At 38.0% G+C, this 24,951-nt stretch overlaps 1 long non-coding RNA gene across 1 annotated transcript; it reads right to left on the reverse strand.

Annotated features, from left to right (window-relative positions):
- Positions 1-5,796: 5,796 nt before the first annotated feature.
- On the reverse strand, positions 5,797-20,838 carry LOC116878004. The gene is made up of 3 exons (XR_004384755.1): positions 20,767-20,838; positions 7,429-7,476; positions 5,797-5,871 (listed from the first exon to the last, which is right to left on the reverse strand). It is a non-coding gene; the product is annotated as an uncharacterized LOC116878004 (long non-coding RNA).
- Positions 20,839-24,951: the final 4,113 nt, after the last annotated feature.

The following is a 24,951-nucleotide window of genomic DNA, read 5'->3' on the forward strand; positions in this document are numbered from 1 at the left end:
AACAAAGGAAATCCTGACACAATGTTTAGATAAAACAAAACCTGGGATTTTCCTTCCTAAAATAATTGCACAATAAATGTTCTGTATTTAAACCTGAAGCATTATGACTTTTTCCCCCCACAGTCTTACTATAGTTAAACCATAGCTACTTGTCCATCTATAGTAAGAGATAAAAATCCTAGCAATACCTTAGTTTACACTCATTTTTAAAAGGAAAAAACTATGACAGCAATTACCAAGAAAATGCTGGCCTAAATTTTAAGGTGTCACACACACAAATGTAGCCACTCATTATTTTCTCCTTCAGCATTATAATAGAGAAGAAGTGAGCCAGTCTAAGACTCAGAAGACCTACTTCTGATTCTTGATTCAATCTCTTATTAGCAGGTAGATTTAGCTATCAACTCATTGATGGGTAAAAATAAGATGATAATTTCTTCTTCCCTACCTACCACAAAGTTGTATAAATTAAATGAGATATCATATGTAAACATACTTTATAATTAGAGATGCTATGTATGTTAAGCTAATAACAATGCCACATTATACCAGTATTTTTTTTTCCAAGTTTTAAATTCAAGTTAGTTAACAGATAATGTAGTATGGGTTTCAGGAGTAGAATTTAGTGATTCATCGCCTACATATAACACCCAGTGCTCATTACAAATGCTCTCCTGAATACCCATCACCCATTTAGCCCATCCCCCCCACCTCCTCTCCAGCAACCCTCAGTTTGTTCTCTATCATTAAGTCTTTTATGGTTTGCCAGTATACTTAATTTGTAAATAAAGGTCTTCTTAAAACAAAAGAATTTCCCAGTAAGGTATGATTTATAAATAGTACTTTTAAATAGTTTGTTCATCTTTCATACTGAGCTTTTTTCCAACAACTTCTTTTTCTGACTACATTAGGGTATCATGTACTTTATGGGTAACAAACAAGTAATTTGTTGAGTGAAAAAAAGATTGCTTCATCTTTTCAGGTTTCAGGCAGGTAGTTACTTGGTAAAACAACACCTTCAGTTAATTTCTTAGCCAATGTACATATAGGCAACTGCAATTTTCAGGAAGAGCTTTAAATCTCAGGGAAGTCAATGAATCATATTTAAGTTAAAGATGCTGCAATGTGAACCACCAGTCACAATGTTAAAGAAAACGCAATGCTGGCACCATGTTCAAACTTCTTAGCGAGGCTCCCATCTTAGAAAAGGATCCCTTCATGGTTTATTTCCACCAGGGCATCAGAGACAACAGCCTGTTCCCACCATCTGGGTATAATAAATGAAGAATTTGAGTCATAAAAATTTCTACCCAATTTAAGATGCACAGTATTGCTTTTCTCAAACTAACTGCCCCTGGCAGTCCTAGTTAATACTTCCGTTCAAAACAAAACAAAAAACAAAAAAACAAGAAATACCAAAACCTTAAAAACCTGTTACACTGACATTTAAAATAATTGGCAAACAATGTTAAGGTTTAATCTCATTTACATTAAACCTCCTATGAGATATGATTGTGTAAACTTCCTCCAACACTTCCCCACTTATGGCAGACCTGCTGAAAAGCAGTATAGAGGGTAGAAATCAGTCTCCCCCAGGAAAACAAATGATGAGACAATGTGCATTTTAGATTTATCTCCTTAGCAGGGTCTAACCAACAACAACAGCAAATTCAACAAAGAGAACTGGGTTCTACTAAGTCATGAGCAAACAGAGTCAAGAGCAAAATGTGATTTTTTTTTTTTAATTGCTATTCCAAAGTTTGAATCTTTGTCAAGCAATGCCCCACAATTTATTTACAGCTCATGGGAAAATATTTTCTCCTTAACTATTTAACTACCACAGACTCTCCAAGATACTGGTATGAACCAAGAGTAGAAGCCTTAAAGTTGACAAAAATGTATTTTTCCAAAATTAACCACAAATTGTCTTTGGTTAACAGACTCTTTTGGAAAAGGAGGAGGAGGGAGAAGAGGACAAAAGAAATCAGAAAGAGAAAGAAATATCTCTTCTACTTTTCCTTAGTAGAAATTTAATTTCTTATACAGATTTTATTAAGACAAAATTTCAAACTTTCTAAATTTAAAAACATGAACAAAATCATGAATCAATGAAAAATTCTTAAACTGACTTTGTAAGAATGTAAAACTTCTGTATATCAAAAGCAAATAGAAATAAGCTGGCCAAATGTGACCAAGAGTTACTTTCACTACTGTACAAAGAGCTCATACATGTAGATAGGAACATCAAAAACATCCCCTCAAAAATGAACAAGGGGTACAGACTATCACAGATGGAGAAATCCAAAGCAGAGAAACATATGAAGAAAGGTCAACCATGCTAGTAAGCAAATAATTACAAATTTAAAGGAAAATGCTATGCTTTATCTATTAAGCTGATGAATATTTTAAAGTGATAATTATAGTGAATTTTCAGTGAGATATGAACTCTTCAGCATTGCCAGGGAGACAGTAAATTAGTTAAAGTTTTCTGAAATAATTTTGACTTTAAACATTAAGAGGTTTAAAAACCCAGTCTTTAACCTAATATATTCATTTCTAGGGTTCTATTCTTAAAAAAAAAAAAAAAAAAAAGTCAAAGAACCTCACAAAAACTTATGTAAAAAAAAAATGCTTACAGTTTTTATATACTAGTGGCAAATTGTAAATAATCCAAACTATAGCAATAAATAGATTTCTCATGATGGTATATGATGTCACTGGTAGTGGGTATTAAGGAGGGCATGTATTGCATGGAGCACTGGGTGTTACACATAAACAATGAATCTAGGAACACTACATCAAAAACTAATGATGGGAGGGCCTGGGTGGCTCAGTGGGTTAAAGCCTCTGCCTTCGGCTCAGGTCATGATCTCAGGGCTCTGGGATCAAGCCCCACATCAGGCTCTCTGCTCAGCAGGGAGCCTGCTTCCCCCTCTCTCTCTGCCTACCTCTCCACCTAGTCATGATCTCTGTCAAATAAATAAATAAAATCTTTAAAAACAAAACAAAACAAACTAATGATGTACTGTATGGTGACTAACAAAGCATAATAAAAAAAAAGTTTTTAAAAGTAAGTGACAACAAGGGAAAATGCTATCCAATGGATTTAATGAAAAAGTAGGACACAAAACCACGTATGTACTATGACCACATTTTGGTTAAAATACACACATAGAAAAAAAGACAGGAAGGAAATGCAAGAAAATATCAACAGAGCATACTGGAGCTCTATATTTTCTTCTCTATACCTGTGTATGTTCTATATGTTTTATAAAAAGATATTATTTCATAATTTTAAAAAATTCTGACTTTGGAATAATAGATGCACTATTGATACATTTTTGTCTGATGGGTCAGTAAGATATGAACTTGGCTTCAGAAGGGAGTCATTAAGTACAGTAAAGAAATATTTCTAATTTTTAATATTTCAGAGCTCAAATTCAACCTGATCCATTAAACCTTCCATGGAAACTCCCTTAAGTATTCTGACTCAAAGAAATCTCTCTCTTCAAAAATTCACACTTTGTTTACATGCATCTTTTTATTTAATATCTTATAAATATCCCCAGTACTGATATCCTGTCCTAAGACCCTTAGATGTGTTAACTGTTATTATTCCCATTTTATAGCTGAGAATGATGAGGCAGAGAGCAGTTAAATGACTTGCCCAGAATCACAAAACTAATAAGTGGTAGAATGAGAATTCAAATCCAGTTAGTATGACTTCTATACTATTTTTCTCCACCACATTTTAGCATGTTCTATCTGTTTTAGCACCATTTTATGTGTGTTGAGTCTCCTCAGTGACAGCACATTTGCTTTAGAGTTGCTTTAGGGGTAAGCATAGGACCTTCCTTAAACTTCTCTACCTATCTTCATCAAAATTCAAGATGGTGCTGTGGATTAAGGATGCTGGTCATAAGGAAAGCAAACAAGTCCAATATGTTTACATATGCACTGAAATCTTCAGGGGGGGTACTTTAGAGATTAATATTATTGATTTTCAAGGCTTGTTCTAGACATAGATATCTACAAGGCAAACTAGAGCTGACCTATACAACCGTGTGTTCCAGTCTTAAGTTCTCTGTTACAGCAACATAGAAAGGAATTTAAAAAATTAAGATTTATTCACTTATTTGAGAAAGAGAGAGAAAGCACAGATGCATGTACAAGTAGGGAGAGAGACAGAGGGAGGTGAAGAGAAGCAGACTCCCAGCTCAGCATGGAGCCTAACCTTCAACTCGATCTCAGGACCCTGAGATGATGACCTGAGCCCAAATCAAGAGTTGGGCCACCCAGGCTCCCCAAGACTAACAAAAATATTTTTTAACTGAAAACATCAAGTTGTTGTTATGAACAACCCTTCACATAAATCCATTTATTACCTGTGGAATTCTTTCAGACAAATGCAACTCAAAGATAGAAAATGGGGAAGGAAGAAATAAAAGACTCCTTTTGCATTCTTGCCAAATAAACAAGTGGTTTATAAACTTGGCTTCCAAACGGAGTCAGTGAGTACAAAGCATAGTTACCGTGCTACCTACTGCCTCAGCCAACTTGGTAGTAGAACATGTTTAACAGCATGTAATGTGATGCAAATTTGGGGGGGCAAAGAGAACAGAAAATGTAATGTGTCATCCAAGTGAAATTACTAGTGTTTGTAGGTTACCCAAATTGGATTTTGGCCAAGTGATTGAAGATCTCTAAGTGGGTAGAAAAAGTTGCTGGACTTTTTACTGACCAGGACAGATTAAGACTCCATGTTACAGCTCAGTTGAAAGCCAAACCTTCCAACAGTGGCCCCTGACACTAAAGCCGGCCCAGTCCTGGTTCAGAAGAAAGAGTGCCAACATGTTGAATCATCAAATTATTTCCTAGAGCAGATATTTCTTGGATGTCTCCCATGCAGTTTCATCAAGGCAATGATCCTATTTCATTTATAAGCGTACAGCCCAAAGAGATGTCTACATGAATACTCAGAGAAGTCTTCAAAGGAAGACCCAAGAATATTTTTTAAGTTTCAAGGTGCTGAAGGCAATAAAGGAAAATACTAGGGTTTTAGGGCTGGAGTGCTGAAAACAACACTACATGTTTCTTATAGATTGCTCTGGCCACATATACCGTTTCTAGTGACTGTCGCCATGGTTCTTATACCCCATATCTCTTTCTTATTTTAGAAAGCCGTTGTACTGTGTGCTAATGGAAACTCTGGCAGCACCAGCAATGAGAAAACTTCATAAGTTTTGGTAACTTCTGGAAGTTTACATCTATTAGATCCTATCTGTCTTTCTAATTCCCGAGTGTATAAATAGCATAACGCCTGAAGTTGGTAGGTACACATGAATGTTGTTAAGTTTCCCAATTCCTTTTATTACAACTTGGATGTGGTGCAGTCAAAAACCCTAAGCCCATTTTATGCAGTCCTTCCCTTCATGAGATGATACCCCTATTGAAGAGGATTTTGGAAGAGCGTCTTCTGCTCCAGGGATTTACTGCAGCAGCCAAAGATCCAACTCAAATATCTATCTGCAGAAAGAATCTTCCAGTTGTCCAGGAGTTTGCCTCTTTCTGTTGAACTATAACTACCTCCTCACAGCTAAGATTCTCAAAATCCTTTGTGTGTGGCTCTCCTCCCATGTCTCAGACTGTTGTATTTCTCCGGGGGTGTCTATATCTGCAGGGGACAGTGAACGACTTCCTTATCTGTCATATTTTAATTATCTTCAAGGTGTTTAAAGACTTCTGATGAGAATTTGGAAAACCTGGTTTCCAGTGCTGAGGGAAAACACGTAACCTTTGTCCTTTGTCTCATTTCCGAATAAGTGATAAAGATCTCTCTCCCAAATAGTTCACAGTGGTAAGGACCAGCATCTGTAATATAATTGCAAAGTGTATACAAGCACGTGGAATTATGCACATGAAAACATAAATATATCCAGGCAAATGCTAACAATCTAAAAAATATTAGTTGAATCTTAGTATGGAGTTAAACTTATGGTCAACCAAAATTTACCTGCAAGTGGCCATGTCATTCATATTCAAATTAAAAGAGCCTTTTAGTGCCACTCAAAACAATTAAGGGTATAGCCCTAAAAAGATAAACACTGTAATAGGTCTTTGAAGTAGGAACTGGTTCAGCTGCCTTTCCCCTCCACTGCAGTGCCTTCAAAATCATCAAAGCAGTGTTCTTAAAGTGTGAATGTCTTACAAGTAGCTCCTAATGGATTCACCCTTCACTCTGTTTCTCACTAATCAGAGGTAACCTGACTTTTACATTCGTAATTATGCCTCTTTCAAAGAGCATTAAGGTTAATATTGGTCTTAAATGATCCTAAATGCATCTCTGCTTTTGACCTGGGCTGCTCTGACCACATACATCCTGATATTAGAGCAATCCCAAAGACAGTATGTCCCAAGGGCACTAGTCAGTAGGATTTTTTTCCCCAGGGTCATTTCCCTTTCTTTTCCCTTCACCACCTGCAGGATGTTCTCTAAGTGGTTGATTTCCTTCGAACCCTCCCAGAAGAAGTCAAAGTTTTTCAAAGGCTCACTCTCGTCTGAAAGAGTTATTTTCAAATCTAATGCACTTAAAACAAAAACACAAAAACCAAGGCTTTATGGGATATTGTTGAAAATGAAGACCTCCTAGGCCCCAAATCCCTGATATTTTAATCCAGTTGGAGTGTGGGAATGAGCATTTTAAATAAGCAGGCTAACCTGTCCAGGTGTAGTTGATCTGCCTTTTGAAAAGTACTGCCCTATAGATTAATGTCCATTCTGGGCCCAAATAACTTTCCGGGCTTATCTCCCACATTAATTCCCAAATCCCATCCTTAATGTGTGCGTGCATATACGCACGCACATGCACACACACACACGCACACACACAGATATTAGGCCTTAGAGGATGATGTACAGCCTCAACTTTGTGCTATTCTCCTTTTTCTCTCAGCTTTGACTGTTCTTCTCTATTCCCTGCCACATGAGGTCTATGTGTTCAAGGTCTTACCCACACACCAGCTCTGAAGCCAGTCCTAATACCTCAATTAGAACTCCCTTCTTAAAGTTTCTGGAGCACCCAGTTTAAATGTCATTTGACCCTTAGCAACATATTCCTTGCATTACATTTATTTTTTAGCCTATCTGTGTTCATTATTAAACTATAAAATACTTGGTAAATATCATATCTCATTTATCTTTTTAGTCCTAGCAGAGGGCTATGAATATAATAGTTGCAGAGTAAATGTTTATAAAAGTAAACTTACTTTACTTAGGTCTACTAGATGTATTTAAGGTTAGTTTGTGAAGATTTTTGCTGTCTTCCCTTGGAACATTAAAGCAGAAATCATCTCTGAGGTAGATACAATACACAACTCAACTAGCCAAAATTACAAGTTTCCATGTCTGCATTTCGAAAGGACTGCTTACCTTGTTTTGCCAACTTTGGGTTCCAGAATCTTACCCATAATAGACAAGCTGTAAATACAAGTATCTAAGTATAAATATATTTAGGATTGTTCTTTAATGAGGAACTTACAAAGACAACAAAATATTGACATAAAAATTAAATGATCCTTGGGGCGCCTGGTGGCTCAGTTGAGTGTCTGACTCTTGCTCATGATCTCAGAGTTGTGGGATCAAGCCCTGCATCAGGCTCTGTACTCAGTGTGCAGAGTGTGCTTGGGATTCTTTCCCTCGGCCCCTCCCCATACTCATAAGCTCTCTCTAAATAAGTAAATAAAATCTTTTTAAAAAATTGAATGACCCAATAATTAGAAAACTTTTTATACTCATCAAATTGCAAAAAATTAAAAGGAGTAATATTGTGTATTATTTGAGATGGGGAGCTGAGCACCCCCACATATGGTGGGAGCATAATCTAGAACAAGGGTCTTGGAGAACAATGATAGCTTCCATTGAAATGTGAAGTGTAAGAATTCACTGACCCAGTCATTCTACCATTTTGTATCTTCCCCAAAGAAATTCACATACAAATACAGAGAAAAATGCACAAAAATATTCATTGCATCATTGACTGTAATAACAAAAATTCTATCAATAAGGGAAGGTGTAAACAAATATCGACATGGTCATGCTACAGGGCATTATGCAATAATTAATTATGAGATGCATCTATATAGACAGATATGAAGGACCTTTTATATATAGTCTTGAGTTTAAAGCAAAAGTTGCTGTGCCTTATTGTAGGAGACTCTTTCTTTTTTTTTTAAGATTTTATTTATTTATCTGACAGAGAGAGAGAGAGAGAGGAGAGAGAGAGATCACAAGTAGGCAGAAAGGCAGGCAGAGGGGGAGGGGAAAGCAGGCTCCCTGCGGAGCAGAGAGCCCGATGGGGCGCTCAATCCCAGGACCCTGGGATCATGTACTGAGCCGAAGGCGGAGGCTTAACCCACTGAGACGCCCAGGCGCCCCGAGACTCTTTCTTTTTTGAAAGCTGATCCCGAAAGTCAGTAAGATGATATATACATTTAATTGCAGTTGCAAACGCAAATTTTAAAAAAATGTAATTATATCCCTATATTGTCTTCTTCTTTTATGCCTTTTTTATGTGTAAAAAGACACGGAGGAACATATCGACACACAGGAACATATCGCAAACTGGTGACATGGGTTCCCCCTCCTAAGGTGATGACTGAAATTGGCACAGTAAGTATAGGGAGATGGGGGACAGCCAAGAGACTTTTCCTTTACTTGTATTGTCTGAATGTATTTTAAATGAGCTTGTGTTCATTGCAGAAGTGTTTTACATAAATGACTTGTGCTGTGAAATGGTAATTATATTCTACTACATATTTTGTATGGTAGAAAACTATATTATATGGTTAGTTTATTATACAGACACTATATGGTTAGCATCAAGCTGTAGTTTCCAAAGGATGTGCAGAGGTTCCAATTCTAACTGCCAATTCCCTTTCATAAAAGACTGACACAGACGCTTAAGTAGCCTGTTGGAAACAGAAATCTGTTTACCATGGTAGCGCTCAGTTTCTTCCTGTTTCCATGGGTCCTCTTCACAATATCCTGAGGCCTGTATGTTACACCTGCTCTGTGTTGTCATTCTCCTATCCCAGGACCAAGGACAAATTACAGAAGTCTTTACTCTCTTCATCTACATAAATATTAAGCAGGGTTCTCCAGAGAAATAAACCAAAAGCCTATATATAGATATATAGAAAGAGATTTATTATGAGTGATTGGCTTACATGATTCAGAAGTCTGAGAAGTCCACAATTCTGCTAGAAGTCCAGGAAAGCCAATGGTATCATTTCAATCTAAACCCAAAGGCCTGAGAACCAAAGGAACCTATGGTATTAAGTCCTAGTCTGATCCTGAAGGTCCCAGAACCAGGAGCACCAAGGTCTTAGGGCAGGAGAAGATGTATGTGTCAGCTCAAGCAGAGAACAAATTCTCCCTTCCCCTCTCTTTATTCTACTCAGGGCCTCATGTATTAGATGACACCCCTCTGCATTGGTACACTTCTTTAGTCAGCATACAGACCGAAATGCTGATCAATCTCATCCAGAAACACCCTCATAAACACACTGAGACATAATGTTTGACCAGTTCTGTGGGTTTCCCTTACCCTCGTCTAGCTGACCACATATCACAACATAACATTGCCCACCGCTTTGCCTATTAACCAGGTATGGCTGCAGAGCACCACGATTCTGTCTCTCACTAACATGAGCAGAAGGCACAGCTTCTGACTGGTATGTTCTCTGTATCCCAGGAGAGGGGAATAGCTTTAATTCCCTATTCCTGTAAAGGTCACTGTGAGTGGGGGCTCAAGCCAAAATGGATTTTGGTCTCCCTTTGTTCCTACCTCTCAAAAGAAACCAAGAAATGAAGATATTCCTTATTTTTGTGAGACTGACTTTTTATCATTTTGGAAAGCCCTCCCTAGGAAAACAAATGAAAGGTTACAAGTAAAAATTGCGAGGGTCCCCCACCCATGGCCAAGATCCTTAGAAGTGACATGTTAAGTGTACAGTCCTCAGTCTTAAGCTTCATTAGCCTCTGGGTAAATCCCCTCTGCTTGAGGCACCATACAAGCACACATGAGCCTGGGGTGGTGTAAACATGCCACATCCACCATCACGTGACTCACAGAGCACTCTGTCTCATTTAGTAAACGTGAACAACCTGGGATGATGGGAATTAGGAAACACCCTAAGAACAGTGGTAAATCGGGGTATATGAACACACATTACACCCTAAATTGCCCATGTAGGGTCATGGATCAAGGAAACTAAATCCTTTTATGATACTAAAAGAAAAAACAGTGAAACACACAGTGCCTTTCAAGGACCCACAAATTTTATGTATACAGATAGTTCCCATTTTCTGATAAAACTGACTCAAACGAAAGAGTTCTATTATTTGTAAGAGTTTATTGATACAAACTTTGTATTTGGTAAGTTACCTGTAGAAAAGGAAATTGTTTCCCTTACAATTATGGTGTGATTACTGGAATTCACACCATGGCCAGTGCCTCATGCTTTTGGAGATCACACACCGACATTCCCTGAAAAATGCACAGATTATAGAAATAGTACTTTGGATTTGCCCTTCTAGGCAACCAACTTGAGCCACAGTAACCTGAGCAAGATGTGCCCACAGTGACCACTGAACTGAATACAAACAGGTCCATTAGGTGACACACCTCAAAATATTCATAAGCTCTAGCTTATGAATAAGGTCTAGCTGACCAGTGGGCTAGTTTCAACCCAGCACGGGTACCCAAAAAAAGAGAATTCCATATGTTCCCATACTTCCTAACCTTACCCTACACCACCCCACCCCACCCCACCTCTTGACAGTGTCTGCTTTGCTGTCATGTCCACTGCTTCCTTGAGGTATATCCAATCAACTTCTACCTCCTTTGGCCTGACTTGAGTGAATCCTTTCACTTTCCCTGCCACCAGCCTCCACCTGATCGAGCCATCCTCCATGACCACATTCAGTGGAAGCTTGATCCAACATGTAACAGGACAGTGTTTTTCCCTGTTCCTCCATTCTGCCTTCCTCAATGTTAGCTTCCCTAGAAAACTCCAGGTTTTCCCCTTGAGATTTAAAAAAAAAAAACCAAAAACAAAAAAAATCCTGCTAAGTTCTAGGACTCACATTCTCATCACAGCACACTGAATGATAACATCCTCAGAAGTCCTTGGACTCAATCTCTTTGGCCCACATTGTCATGTGCCCGACCACATACTATCCGGGTCACAGAGGAGCAGATAAGATAAGGTGACTGGCTTAAGGAATCAGCTTATCCTTTGGGCTCAGGGTAGGATGATAATTCTCTTGGATGAGAATAAGGTGGAAATAACTTCCTTAAAAGGAAAATTTTGGTGCCGTTGGCAGGAAAGGGGAAGAAAAGAGGCTGGGCTAGACCAGTATCGGCACCAAAAAATGTCTACTACACCTGCTAAGTGTTAGTCCCAGATAGGTATGAGAACCTAAAACTTTAATATAGCATCTGTTCATGAGCATTCAGCTAAAAATAAAAAACAAAGTTGTTAGTCCCTCATTCTTCTTCCAGTCCCTGGACAAGAGGAAATTTTTTACCGTTATTTGCAATTTAGAAAATCTTACTAAGAAATGTCATATTTAATTGCTATGTATATGGATTTTCTCCTCTATGAGAAGACCATGGTGACCTAATGACCATAGAATCTAAAATCTTTTCAAAAAGCAAAGACAATTTATGCAAGAGGAAAATGGACACCAAAACAATGATTGAGATAATAGACCTTAATGTTCTTTCCACTCCTTTATAGAGATTTCTAAGTCAGTCTGTTTACACCCATGTCTGCCTTCATAGTATGTATCTTCTGAATTTTCTTATATAAATATTTTTTATCCTTTTATCAAGATTTATTGAATTGCCAAAACCACATTTAGAATTGCTCAAACATTGTGAAGAATTGAAATATGTTCAGCCTTAACACATCTGAGTTCAAGATTGTTATGTTCTTTGCCAATAATGTACCCCAAATCTGAAACCAAGATAGAATATTGTGTCATGTATCAGGGAACCAGGTATCGGTCTGAATTTTCACCACACTTAACAGCAATGGCAAAAAAAAAAAAAAAAAGTTTAAACATGAATTAAAAACAAAAAAGTAAAAGGAATTTCCTTTTTCATAGGTTCACAAAATTCTTACTTGGAATATTCTTTGTGGTGGTGGTTGGTTTGCCACACAAAATGTTGTTCACCTTGTATTTAAGTGAAAAGGTGAAAAATGTGTTGGAATGGGACAGAAAAAAATTGAGTTCTAGTCTAAGCTAGACTCTGTGACTTTGGGCAAGTCACTTTACATCTCTGGGCTGCGCAGTGTACAGCTTGGCTGACATATCTTTAGAGGTTCCCAATCCTGAACTTATTAGAATTTTGTGAAATGAACATACTAAGTAGGGAGCTCAGTTTCCCTAAATATCTAAAATGGAACATTACCATCCATTTCCCTCCTAGGAAACTGCTATCGGGTGAAAGAGATAGGAAGTTTGTAAGACAATTCTGGGTTTCACAAACAAATTTCCACATATCTCTTTAATTTGCGATTACCTTAAGCAAGCAATTCCCTTTACACTTTTATTCAAACATAACAAGCTGTGTTTGAAAATGCCAGTATACACCATTTATTACGCTCTCCAACCCAAACATGAAAACATTTGTATTTATGTTATGACTTCACCTGGTGGCTTTCATTTTCCCCAACATAAAGACAGGGTGAAGCAAAGTAATAGAAAAATAGAAAACATCTTTGTCGGAAAATGAGATTGCAGCTGTGTAACTGGAGCACACAACCATAAATCAGAATGTCAAATCCAAAACACATGACTGTTTGCAAGTTCTCCATGTGCGCTCTAATGTGATTACAGCCTGGTTGCTATTATGATTTAAAACAAAGTCTTTCATGCTAGAAACAAAATGCGGAATGTGAGCTGCCTGGGGGAGAGAGCTGCAAGCGAACTAGCGAACTAGGGACATACCCCTTGCTGTCAGAGAGGTGGGCTACAGTATTTCAAGTGCTGGTTTGTCAGGTGTGAGAGAGCAAGAGGATACAAGAGGAACCTTGGCAGAGGTCTTAACATGAGGGACAAATTAGCCAGCAGTGTTCAGCTCAGTTTGACAATCTGAAATTAGCTGCTCTCTTCCCCCCTCCCCATCTTTTTTTTTCTCCTGAGCAGAATCCTGAAGCCAAATACGAAGATTACAGAAGTCATTCTTTCCTGCCTATCACATAAACAAATGGCCCAGCTGTTATTGCTAAGATTCCAGTTTTAAACTTGGACTTTCTTGTATAAACTTCAATGTAATGGTATTTAAAGTGTCATAGGCAATAAGCATCTAATCCTACTCAATAAATTGTAGGCTCATTGCATGAACTCCTAGAGCTGTTAAAGACAGCTGTGCTTTTTTTGTAATTTAAGTCATTTCCAAATTGGGCAAGTCTCCAGGTGTATTTTCAGACAAACAATGTGTACTAGAAAAGTGATGTTCTGAGTCTTTCAGCAATGGAATAAACACAAGAGAGTAAAAGCTGAGATGTAAGGCGGTACAAACATTCTCGATCACCCCAGGAGGGCAGGCACCAAGGTGGGAAACTGGTTATTTCCTTGGACTATTAGAATATGAGCCAGAACCTTTTCCCCCAAGGAACTTCTTAGATCCCAACTACTTTTGTAACTGCTTGTTGGGCCAATGCCCTAAATGGGTACAAGGATGGACAATAAGAATTTAGTATTTCTCAAAATAGAATCATCAACTCCCAGAGCAATGACATAACCCTGAAATAGAAAAAACTCCTCCCATAGCTGATATTTAAAGGTTTCAGGAGAAAACGGTTTCCACCCTGTGATGTCATTGAAATAAACCATCATGAGACCAAAGAGTAAGAAGGCATTTTAAGAGGTCATTTCATCCAGAGTACTCTTAAGAGGACCCACAATAAAGGCATTTAAAGAAGATTAATTGGTAATTATTTTAGATTCAAATCATCATTAAGCATTAAATGAATCCTCTTTTAGGACTTAGGAGCTCTGAATGGGCTGGGTAGGGAGCATGCTTTTCTGTATCTACCCTAAGTTGAGTATTCTATAATCAAATGATGGACCTGAGTAGGGGGACAACCAAGTTCTTTATCTTGCTTTAATGATAGAGAGTGGCCCTCAGAGAGGCCATCACAAATGTCTACCTCCTGGATCTGATTCCAGAGCAGGGGAATATTGTTATTGTTTCACTTTGGTGGTTGTGTTATCACCAGGAGTTGTTGCGCGCCAATAGGATATTCTTACCTACATTTGTTCTGCTCTCTTGTAAGGTCCTGTGCATTATCTTTTGGGCTAACCACATATGATGTCTACCTCACTGTCAGCAATGTAGAGAAAACAGAGAGAAGCTCAGGGAAAACATAAATCACAGATCTAGAGCCCACAATGCAGTTCCCCTGAGTCCTTCTGTGGTGGGTTGAACTTCATCATTAACAAACTAAGCCTGAAATGAATCAACACCTCTTTCAGTTACTGGAACATAACACAAGGTCACAGGTGGAGAGAATTTCAGGCAATGACTCGGGATTACTCTTGGCCTAGGTAGACAGCTAGACAGCTACAACTAGTCCCAAAACTCTTAGAAATGATCTTCTGGATCCCTGCCCCAACACAACCCCCAAAATGACAGTTCTATGTGCATAGAAAATTCCTACTGAAACTTGTAAGTCTAGGCTTAATAATTAGAACTTCCCTTCATGCAGGGATCCTGATGGTATTCCTACCGTCCCCCTTTGAGAAAGACATGTCACCTCAGTGGAAAACTTCACCTCAGGCAAAAGCAATGGCCCACCGAGCACAACCCCTTAGGCTTGTTCAGTTTTGAGGGGAAACATAAAGATCTAACCGAAAAATGTATACATTAAAGATTTAACCAAAAAAATGTCTAGAAACAGCTAATCTCTCGGTGTCACTTCAAACAAGTATAGCATACCAGACACATGGTATTTATCAAACAATTTAGTCTCTCAGCTAGCCAACCTATTGGGTCCCATTTCTGTCACTTAAAAAGTCTCTAAAAGCCTACAAAAATACTGTCAACATGACAAAATGATAGTATTCGGAATTGTGTTCCTAAAGCAATTTACCCAATACCACAGGTAGCATTTCTCAACATGTGCATAATTAAAATGCTCTTTAATTTTCATGAAAGTATCTTGAAAGAAAGGACAAGCCCTATAGAATGGAATGGTGGGTAGATTTTTTTAAGCTAAAAGCCAGAGAATGAAATTATTGAAACCATCTTCTGTTCTACTTTAATTTTCACCAGCTTTTTGCTAGTTTACTTTAACAAGTAATGTTTGATTGAATTCAGGCCTGCTTTTGTTTACAAAATGAACCAGAGCCAGCAAGTCGTGGCTTGGTTAATTTGCACATCCACTGCCTTGGTCTCCTCCCCTTTAAACAAAAATTTGGAGTTTGTGATTTATTGTTGATTTGGTTAGTTCAAATTATTTTGATGGCTAAAATCTACCTTCTGCCCCATCCTTGAGATTCTCACCAAAAGTACCCAATCTACAACTCCTATACAAGGCAGAAATGATCCCACCACAAAAAAATGCAAAACACATCTTCTTAACTTCAGATGCCAACAAAAGAAACTGAGAATAAAAATTCACAGATGGAAGAAGGGAGAAAGCAGTATCCATAAATCAGTAGCTTTATAAACCAAACTGTTCCATTCAGAAGAAAAATATCAGGAGAGCAAAGCAAAGTGGTCATTATTGATGACAGGTCTCTTTGAGTCTTTGAGAGTCATCATTATATGCCAGTCAGGTAAACCAGTGGCTCTCACATCCAGCAGAACATCAGAATCATCACAAAAGCCCTATTCCTAAGTCTCCTCCTCTAGAAATTCTGACTTTAAAAGTCCATGATAGAATCTATATGTTCAAAAAGTACCTCCAAATGGTTCTGGAAGCTTTGAAACAGGGTATAGTCTTTATGCATGTTTAATGTCGCCCTACCCGCCAGTCTCATCTACTCCTCTGCTTGAATTCTCTACTCCAGATCTGAAAGTCTCTTCTTGCTCTAGGCTGTGAAACTGGCGTATTGTTCCTCATATAGTCGGGTGAGAGTAAATATATAGAGAGAATAATGCCATGCTTCCTTTGTCACTCATGTACAAAATCCACACCCACACACTACTGTTGGGGTGTGCTCCCCAAGATCACTATCTAATGTTAAAAATGATTTCTCATGACTGTGAACTCTGAGAAACAAACTGAGGGTTTTGGAGGTGAGGAGGGTGTGGGGTTGGGTGAGACTGGTGGTGGGTATTAAGGAGGGCACGTATTGCATGGAGCACTGGGTGTGGTACATAAACAATGAATCTTGGAACACTGAAAAAAAATCAAATTAAATTAAAAAAAAAATCTCTCACATGCCCACTGTCCATCCATAACATTCCATTTCCATTCAAACTTCCATTTTCTTAACAGCAAGGCAAAGCTCATTCCCAATCTCCTTTACCTCCATGGGATATGCTGCCTTTCTTTTAATGCATCTACTTTCCTTCCTATTGCTCATTTAAAAGTAACCTCATTTGAAATAAAAAGGGAATTTACCTAATACTACAAGTATTGAGGGAATGACTATTAGCTCTTAGAGGGAAGGAACCATACCCATTTTGCTTATCTCTGTATCTCCTACACATTGCCTAGTATATGGCACATGGCAAATGTTCAGTAAATACTCAATGAAGGGTGCCTGGGTTGCTCTGTCAGTTAAGCATCTGTCTTTGGCTCAGGACATGATCCCAGGGATCTGGGATCAAGTCCCACATCCAGCTCCCTGCTCCACAGAGAGTCTGCTTCTCCCCTCTGGTCCTCCTCCCACTCATTCTCTCATCTCTCTCTCTCAAATAAATAACATCTTGGGGAAAAAAAAGTTTTAATTAACTATTTATTGAAAATACAAATGAGGTCCAAGATTAAAGTTTTTCCTAGAGACTACTTAAATAATCTGTAATTTTTCAGACAGCACCATCTGGAATATTAAAATCCTAGAGGTGGAAGGGCTGATAAGGATACTGAGTTCATGTGAAGTTATGGTTTTTCTGAGGTCAACAGCACATGCATGACAACTCTCAGATTAGCAGAGTCCAGTGTTTGTTGTTATTTTCATGGTTCTGTTCTGTTTTTTAGTACTCATCTATGAAATAATTAACAATGCTTCCCACATCATAGGATAGAAGGAGGTAAAATGTAATGAGAAGATACCTAAAAATGTTTACAAGTGTTCCTGATGCATTGCAAGCACTTAATAAATCTAAGCTTTTGTTATTTTATCATATCATCTTCACTTTCCAAGTCTAATATCTATGCCTGATATCTAAATCTTCCATAATCTGCCTCAATTTTGTCAATCCAATTGCGTTTCCCATTATTGCTCTTATAATGCAATTCTGACACTAACTACCCAGAGATAGGTCAAATTTCACAGGTGGAGGGCACAGTCCTCTATAAGACTCCTCCCATTTCTAGTCATAAACTCTGGAGTTCTCAGGCTACCTGCACTTCTGACCAACTGCCTACAAGCTTGGGTGTTCCCACTACCCTCTCAGGTTTAATAATTCACTAGTATGACTCATAGAACTTAGGAAAGGACTAGACTTATGATTATGGTTTCACCTATAAGATGCAAATTAGTACCAACCAACTGAAAAGACACATAGGATAGGGTCTAGGAGGATCCCAAATGCAAAGCTTCCATTTCCTCAGGACCTGTCACCCTCCCAGCACATCGATGTGTTACTTCGAGGAAGCTTACTCAAGCCCCAGGTGTCCATAGCTTTTGTTGGGGTTTCATTGTATAGATACCACTGACTGAATCATTAGCCATGTGATTGGGTTCAATTTCCAGTACTCCTCCCCTCCCCAAAGGTCAGGCTGATACCACATGTGTCAAGCCTCAGGGCTCTCTAATCACATGGTTGGTCCTCCCAGATTAGCTAGCCCTACCTTGAGTCATCTCCTTAGCATAAACTCAGGCATAGAACTGGGTTCCACTACAAATAACAAAGGCACTCATCCCTCAGGAAATTCCAAGGATTTAGAGGTTACCTTCCAGGGACCAAATTCTTTATTAGATGACAGGTCTCTACTCCAATGTGACTGGTTTTTTCATCGTCCTCAGATCATGATCAATTAATTCTAGGTCCTTCTATTGAACAAATCTTAGTTCTTTGTTTTTGTTACACTCATCATACTCATAATTACTTTTCTTTGTCTTCCTCATTAGACTGTAAGATCTGTAAGGGCAACCATCATGTCTGTCTTATTCATTACACTTAGCCAATTCTTTACATTTTTCCAAGGACATAGTTAATATACTTAAATTTCGGTTGGCTGGTGAACTCCATCTTCATGTCTTTATTCACAAGTATGGAAAGAACATTTGCAAACCTGAAGTTAGCACCAGGGCCACTGGGGCTGCAGTAAGAGCAGGTACAAATTGCAAAATAGGATAAACAAGGAAATCTACCAGCCATTGAAAAAAACATTCAAAGGAGATTTGAAACATATACCACTTCATATTCTATTGTGGCTACAAGAGAAGCTGTGAAAAATGTGAGACAATAAGCACAGAAATAAGAGAATTTCTGTATTTTTACCCTGAAGGTTCTGATGACGGTTATAGCGGAGGAGAGATGTTAATTGATTTTCTTCTTTACTCAACTTCTCATTGCATTTCATTCATCTTTAGTAAGCAGTCATCCTCTAAATAAGCAAAATGTTTCAAGCTTACTTTCCCCTAAAAGGGTAATGTGGTAATGGTATCTGCAGGCAGAATTCTATCACAATTGCCATACAAAGATCCTTTTCCCTAGCCATACCATCACCAAAAAAGATCTTTTTAAAAATGGAATTTGCAGTTTTAATTTGTAATGAACGTACAACCATCCTACTAGTTCAGTCAATAAAAGTAAGACTAAAAGTGAGCCTCTGAATATTTTAATCCACCCTCTTATAATAAACATTAGTAGAATTGAAGTGAATTAAAATCTATTCCCTCAGTTTCATTGGTCTAAGTCTTTTTTTTTTTTAAGATTTTATTTATTTATTTGACAGAGACAGATCACAAGTAGGCAGAGAGGCAGGCAGAGAGAGAGAGAAAGAGGGAAGCAGGCTCCCTGCTGAGCAGAGAGCCCGATGTGGGGCTCGATCCCAGGACCCTGAGATCATGACCTGAGCCGAAGGCAGCGGCTTAACCCACTGAGCCACCCAGGTGCCCCCAAGTCTTGCTTCTCAACAATTGCTGGTTGTAAACTCAATAGTAGGAGTATCTCTTATGGAATGAAAGGCTTATGGAGTATCATAGCTGGAAGCAATCTGTATGAGCAGAAAGCAGACAGCCACTGAGGACAAGTAACTTGCTCAATTTTCCATACCAAGTTAACAGCAGACATCTCCCATCTCCTGACTCCCTACTCTATATTTCTTCTCTATCACAGTATACTAATATTTCTTTTCTATGCTTCAGAGTTTATGACAATGCTCAGCACACAATAAATGCTTAGCAAACTATGCTGATTTTGATTCCTTTTTTTTTTTTTTTAAGATTTTATTTAGTTATTTGACAGACAGAGATCACAAGTAGGCAGAGAGGCTGGCAGAGAGAGAGAGGAAGGGAAGCAGGCTCCCCACTGAGCAGAGAGCCCGATGTGGGGCTCGATCCCAGGACCCTGAGACCATGACCTGAGCCGAAGGCAGAGGCCTAACCCACTGAGCCACCCAGGTGCCCCTGATTTTGATTTCTTAAAGAGGATTTATGTAACACATTCTCAGGCATGATTCTCATTAATTACATACTTTCCTCTCATATATTTATTCCTACTTTTGTACCCACACAGATTACACATGGCCATTCACACAGAGCCAACCTGCTGAGAACCTGGTATGTCTGTATTTCATCTGTCATCCTTCTTCAATCTCTTCCCTATGTATGCACTTAAAGGTAAAAGTACAGCCCCACACAGCAAATCTTTTATGGCTTATCACTACCCCATCTCAGAAGGTAGACTTGTTCTGGTTCCAGTTTTCAAGGCAATCAATAGTGTTGTAAATGGTTTGGAAACTTGACTTGTGGGGGTGGGGGGAAGCTCACATTACTCAAGGACATTCAAATTTTTTCCTTGGTCCCACTAGTCTCCAAAAGATTATATCTAGCAATTACTCTGTTCATTTGCCTTTTAAACCAGAATGACTAACATACATTGGTCCCTAAAATGTGCATTAAATAAATGTAAATAAGACATGTGATTTGAATTTTTCACATTAAATTATAATGCAATGTGTTTTAAAATTCATATTCCACATTTGAAGTAACTTTGAATAGTGTTTCAATTTAGGTGGCTAATGAATGAATATTGGAATTCACACAGGAGTCAATAGACACATTTGGAAAAGACAAATCATATCAGATCTTTCCTGCTTGAAGTCCTTCATTGGCTTCCCACTGTAATTAGAATAAATCAAACTCACTTAACAGTAGACTTCATGTCCCATATGACCTTGTTCTACTTTTTCCTCCAGCCTCATTCCTCTTGAAACTTCTTTTCATTCATCATCAGCCAGTGACCTTTTAGTTTCCTCGGATTTTAGCTTTTTCAGAGCCTTTACATATGCTGTTCCTTCTGCTTAAAATATTCATAGTCCTCCCACGACTCTCCCCTCCCATAAATCATACCTCCTCGTGTCCATGCCCTTTTGTAATTAGACTTTGCTGCTCCTCCCATCAAGTGGTGGAGGCCATTTTTTTCTCCTCTAAATCTGGACTAGACTGTACTAATACAATGCAATGGACCCAATATTCTGGAACTTCTGAAACCAGGTCTTAAGTGGTGTCATAGCCTCCAATTTTGTTTTTAGAATCATGTTGCTATGTAAAGAGGTTCAAGTTTCTTGCTGAAGAAAGAAGGCATATGCAGAGAGAGATCTCCTGGAGAATAAGAATATGTAAAAAGAGATGCCCTGCAAAGAAAAACCAAGATATCTTCGTTGATAGCCAGAAAAACCAAGATATCTTTGTTGATAGCCAGACAGACTCAGACTGTCTTGGGTTCTTCAGCCCCATGCCTGGCACTGTATAGAGCAAAAGGATCATCCTAGCTGAACCCTGCCAAATTCCCGACTTACAAAATTGGAAGCTATAAATGGTTATTGCCATTTTAAATTTATCTGATTTTAAAAGTTTTACTCGCAGTAAAATTTTTTTGTTTGTTTGTTTAAAATTCTATGGACTTCAGTACATACATAGAAACCAGCACACAAATGAACTCAGCATAATTCTAACATCCTGAAGTATTTCCTAGTACTGTCCCTCAGTAGTCCTAATTCCATGCCTACCAAACCCTAGCAATTACTGATCTGGTCTCTGAACCTATAGTTTTGCTTTTATCAGAGTATCACATAGATGAAATCATAAAGTATTCAATAAGGAATTCAATATAGTATTCAACACTGGTTTCTTTCAATTAGCTTAACACATTTAAGATTCATTCATGTTGTATGTATCAGTAGGATGTTACTTATTGTTGCCGAGTAGTACCCCACTGCATGAATTTAGCACACATTCAAGTATTTTGAGATTGTTTCCCATTTGGGGTGATTTTGAATAATGATAATTTAGGCACTTGTGTGGAAGTTTCTGTTTGAAAATAAATTTTTATTTCTTTGGGATAAATAGCTAGCAATGGGATTGCTAAGTGATTTTAACTTGTAAGAAATTAACAGAGTGACTATACCATCTTGCAATCCCACCAGCAATACTCGAGACTTTCAGTTGCTCAAACTCCTTGTCAGCACTTGCTATTTTCAGTATTTTTAAAATAGTCTATTTATTTATTTCACGGATAGAGAGCACAGGCAGAGGGAGCAGCAGCCAGAAGGGGAGGAAAAAACAGGCTTCCCGCTGAGCAGGAAGCCCAAAGCTGGACACAATTGCAAGACCCTGGGATCATGACCCGAGCTGAAGGCAGATGCTTAACTGACTGAAGCACCCAGGTGCCCTATTTTCAGTATTTTTATTTTGGTCATTCTAACAGGTATGTAACGGAAACTCATTGTTATTTTATTTTGCATTTCCCTAATGACTAATAATGTTAAGCCTATTTCATGTACTTTTGTGCTATCTGCATATCTGCAAATTAGCTCAATCCATTTGCCTCCACTTTTATTGAATTATTTTTTATTGTCGAGTTTTGCAAACTCATCACATTTTTTGTATACTTGTATGCAAAGGGCAGAATAATACATACTGGCAAGCAATTTAAAAGGCAATTTAAAAACTAACAAAATTTTCCTCACTTGCTGAGTGTTGCGGGGAAAGGGAGTATGTGGAGAGGATGCTGGGTAATGGACACTGGGGAGGGATGTGATATGGTGAGTGCTGTGAAGTGTGTAAGCCTGACAATTCACAAAACTACCCCTGGGGCAAATAATACATTATGTGGTAATAAAAATAATTAATAAGAAAAATTTTTTTTCTCACTTGGAGTTAAGTTACTTTCTCTCCTGTTTGATCACTAGTGGAAGTAAGAATTGGACAGTGGCTAGCATATAGATAGATATAGACATAGATATAGATAATATAAAATCTTAATATAATTTAAAGCATATTTAAAATATATATAAAATATATATGTATATATGAGCTATATACATGAGCTAGATAGATATTTATCATTGTGCTTCCTGACTTCCAGATATTTCCACACATTCTTTGCCAATTCTTCAAATTCTTTTATTTTCTTATATTCATGAGATTTTAATGTCCTTGCTTAAGGAATTGAGCCCCCCATTGTTCCTTCCTCATCTTTATGCTTGATCCTGGCTACCCTAGAAAAGTCTTCTACCTTCTATACTCCATTGTTCCTGGGAATCCTTCTGGTCCCTGCTCTCAAACCCTGTTAAACTTCATTTTGCCTGCAGTTCTCTGATGTGATTCATTGCTTTAAATCTAGTTTTTGTTTTTTCATTCATTACCCTTGGACTAGATGTTTTGGAACTTCCCTTACATCCTGGGCCCACCCCAGCGCTCATCTCAGACTTTGATTCTAATTCCCCTTTAATTAGAGCCCTCAAAGTGCAGAAAAACCACACCCACTCCAATACCAGTCCCTGCTCGTAGAATTTCAACTTGGGCCCAGTCCCTGCTTGCCTGGGAAGAAAGGTCTCACACCTCACTTGTTCGAAACATAACATGAAACTCAGCAGTGTGGGACCATCATGGAATAATTCATGTAATCATGCTGACTTTGTTGATTACATTACAATTTAATCCATCGTGGAAAAGATCTCTGATTTTATCCATTATTGGAATGAAATTTTTCTGCCTCCCTAAAGGAGTACATGAAATATCATTTAACTTTTTTCTGGAATCATTTTAACATCAATTATCCACTGGGCTTTTGTAGAATGAGAACTCCAGATCTTAGTAAATGAGGAAAGACCATTTCTCTCCTAAAGAGGCCAAGATTGCTGTAGTTTTTGTTTTATTGGTGGGGGTAGTATTTGTTTGAATTCTTTTTTTCTACTTATTGTAGTTCTGATGTTTTCTCCTTTTCTAATGCAGCTTTTCCTTCCCTCTTGAAGGAAGTATCTTTTTTGGATATTGTTTCTAGTTTTCTCTAAACATTATTTAGGAAGAAAAACACCTGTGATTCACTTAACACCTCTTATTCTTTCTTTTGACTTCTCACACATATCTATGGTTTTCATTTTTGCAATGATTATGAAATTAGTTTTACACATTATAAATTAATTAAAATAAAAATTTTAAACGAATTTAAAATAGTACTTACGTCATGCAAAATTTGTGAATATTAAACACATGAAACATGTTGGAGCGTGCTTCACACCTAGGAAGAACTCAGGAAACATTAGCTGTTGTGGCTTTTGTTTTATGGCTGGTGCCAGAGATGGTATGATGCGCATTTGCAGCTGCTGTTAGACATCTCTTCTTGGATATTCTACTGGTGCCTCAAATTGCAGACTTGAGTTCACTATTTCCTCTACCTCCCCCCAAACTTATTATTCTTCTTCCTGTGTTTTTAAATTCTGCCCATAGCACCATTTCTCTATCACATTTTTTAAAGATTTTATTTATTTATTTGCCAAAGAGAGATTGAGAGAGAGCACAAGCAGGGGGAGAAGCAGGCTCCCCATGGAACAAGGAGCCCCATGCAGGATTCAATCCCAGGACCTTGGGATCATGACCTGAGCCAAAGGCAGATGCTTAACTGACTGAGCCACTCAGGTGTTCCACAGACTTGAATTTTTAAAAACACCTTTGATTTTTCTCTCTTCTGTGTCTCCCAACCTGAACAATTCCTAAGTCCTTTTTATTCTATTTCATGAAATTTCTTAAGACTTTACTTTTCTCTCTGTACCCTTGTTCAGGATCTTATTACTACTCATCTGGACTAAGGCCATAATCTCTGGACTAAAGCAATAGTCCAATAACTGCCTTTGATTTCCAGCCTCCGTAATATATTCCTACACTTAGATTAATTTTCCTAAAGAACATGTACGATAATGTCTCTCTCCTAGTCTGAACTTTTATTGACTCCCCAGTGTGTTCTGGTTTAAGCCTTTCCACTCTCCGGCCCCAGTCAACCACTGCAATCTGCCTCAGCAATCTCTTCATGCTTTGTACCCTCCAGGCAAATTATTTAAATTATACTAAAATAAAAATAGTAGTATTCTAATTGAAGGTCTATGACTTTTTTCTTTCTATATTTAAATCAAGAGATGTATGAGTGGGCTTTGATCACCTCTATCTGGACTTCTAAGTGGTCTCCTTTGTTGACTTTTAACAGATTCTTGGCTTTATTCTGGATGGATGAGATTGTCAAATAGCTAAGTTCATTAT

The sequence above is a fragment of the Lontra canadensis genome, unplaced genomic scaffold (genome assembly GCF_010015895.1).
Source record: "Lontra canadensis isolate GAN:19392208 unplaced genomic scaffold, GSC_riverotter_1.0 scaffold55, whole genome shotgun sequence".
Lineage (NCBI taxonomy): Eukaryota > Metazoa > Chordata > Mammalia > Carnivora > Mustelidae > Lontra > Lontra canadensis.